Raw genomic sequence first — 2,741 nt, forward strand, 5'->3', positions numbered from 1 at the left:
TGTCTGTCCAGACAGCTTTCTGGGGGCTCAGCACCCCTAAACCTCTGGTCCAAGCAAATAAAAGTGGTTTAGAGCCCCACATTTTACACAAACCTTATTATAAAACACACATTATCAATTCTAAAAATATTTGCTATAGGAAGTCTGTAGATATTTATCTGTTTTATAGGATTTGAAATCAGGAAAATCATAAAAATCAAGATTTTTTTTTAAAAGGATGTCAATTTTTGTAGAAAACTAAATAAATTAAAAGACTGTTTGTAAGCAAATGACATAAAGATTTTAAAACATGATGTCAGAAATTGTTGAGAAAAAATTGATAAAGTTGAATTGAATTAAAAATTGAATTACAGCTTTCAAGATGGATGTTATATAATATAATATAATGAAATATAATAGAATATAATAGAATAGAAAATCCCTTTGTTGTCCCACAATGGGGAAATTCCAATGTTTACAGCAGCAAAAAAATATAGAAAAATTGTCACACAAATGTGGAGCTTAGAAAAAAATTATAAGAATAACATAATAGTGAAGAGTTAAAAGATAAAAGATAAAGGATACAATACTGTACTGTAAAGTGTTTTAACAATATAAATAATGTGCACCTGGAGAATAAATAACCAATATACAGCTATGGACATTTTAACAGTAATGGATATTTAAAAAATACAGCAACATCAGAGATGTGCAAAAAAATAGCAGCATGTTATTTAACTGACTGAGACAGAAAGTGTGCAAAATCAGCATTAATGAAACAACTTATTGAAGATATTGGGAACAGTGGTGGTTACAAGGTCTTACTGCTTATTACAATATATTTAAAATCTTCAGCTAGGTGTTTATCATTTTAGCCACTTTTATAGCCTTTATAGAGCAACCAATAGATTATAAGAAAGCGTAGAACACTGACATTAAAGAAGGGAGATTAGGTTAGATTATCTGCTAAATTTATAGAATTGTTCAAATTGAGTTTCTAATCATAAATGTTTATAAAAAAAAAATCATAAAATAACCACAGAGTAAACACAAGGCTTTTCTGACTCGTATAAAGTCTGTAGCTCAAAGGTCTTTGAATGCATCTCAAGTTTGAAAGTCTAAGTATTGTTGCATAACTAAACTGACAGTCTCCATTAATGATTAGAAAGCAGGGGGTGTGGTGGGGTCTAGCCCATTTACCTTGGTCCTACAGGGCCGTCACGTCCCAGTCTGCTGACCTTTACCTCATATTCCCCCGCCTGCCTTAACCCCCCCATCCTGTCAGCTGACTCAAATAAAGGCCATATCTTTAAAAACATTGTGATTCATCAAGAGTATTATAGCGGATGCTGCTTTAAAGATATGCTGGTAAAAAAAAAAATAAAGAAAATTCCATAAAATAATTTACTACTTTTTTTTCTTAAGCACTACAATAAATTCGCCAGCTCTTCATTTAAATCATAAAATATAGTGTTGCTTTTGTTAAAGAGGAAGTCCAACTCCAGACTTCATTAAAGTCTTTAATATTGTGCAGGAGTCCTTCAGCACCGTTACTTTAATTGCCTGGAAAGGCCTTGAATACACAGCACTGATCTGAGCAGAAAAACTAAAAAATCTGTAGAAATATCTCTTTGGTTTTCAAGTTGTTCAGTAATGCAACATATTCTCACTATACGAACTCATAATGAGAATACACTGAGTAATAAGGTTCCAAACAGAAGGCTCAGGTGCCTTTTAACCAATTTCAATAAACCTTCCACACTAGCACATACATTCAGTGGGTTGAAACAAATGATTATTTTTCACACTGATTAATCTGTCAATCACTTCTTTCGATTAATCGATTAATAATCGGATAGACTAAGGAGATTCTTTACGAATTTAAACCAGTTGAAACTAAAAGTTTTGGACTTGAGGAGTTTTGGATAGAGCACATAAAAAGACAAAAAAGTTTTTTTTTTTTTTTTTTACCTTAAATACAAAAAAATTATATATATATATATATATATATATATATATATATACAATCTTGGTATAATTCCTGCTCTTAGTTTGCTCTGTTAACTAAAGGCATATTTTACGGTCTCTAAACTCCAGATAACGATTAATTGATTACCAAATTAGTTGACGTTTATTTCAATAATTGATTAATCCGATTAATAGTTTCAGCCCTAACATTGTCAATTGATAAAAGTGAAGGAGTTAGTTTCCACGCTCTGCAGCATTTTTTTTTTATTTTGTTTTTCTATACACCCGTCACATCATATTTCTGTGCACTACTTGTAAAATTGTGCTGAAAAGAATAAGAATCAGAAATACTTTAAAGATCCCAGGGGGGAATTATCTTTGTTACATGATGCAGGTATACAAACAACATATAAATATATATACAACATTCCACACTAGACATATAAATATAAACATATGTAACTCTATATATATTTATATATATTTACAAATCTAAAATAAAGTGACAGATGGAGTAATGTAACCAAATTAATTTCTCCCTGGGATTATTACAGTATTTCTGATTCTGATTCCTGGTTGATGGGACAGGTGTTGTGAATGAAACGGTGCCCAGCTTAAAAGAGCTCCTGTGTGTCGCTAAATGTGTGCATTGATGACTGAAAGACATCTTCTGCCTCCATTTATCTGTTTACTACAGTGGGTTGAAGTCATGTTCATGTGGATTTAAAGAAATTTCAATAAGTGGTAAAAATTGCAGGGGGGGGATATAAAAAAAAAAGGTTTAGGTTACAGTT

This window comes from Cyprinodon variegatus, unplaced genomic scaffold (genome assembly GCF_000732505.1).
Source record: "Cyprinodon variegatus isolate N-32 unplaced genomic scaffold, C_variegatus-1.0 Scaffold902, whole genome shotgun sequence".
NCBI classification, from domain to species: Eukaryota; Metazoa; Chordata; class Actinopteri; order Cyprinodontiformes; family Cyprinodontidae; genus Cyprinodon; species Cyprinodon variegatus.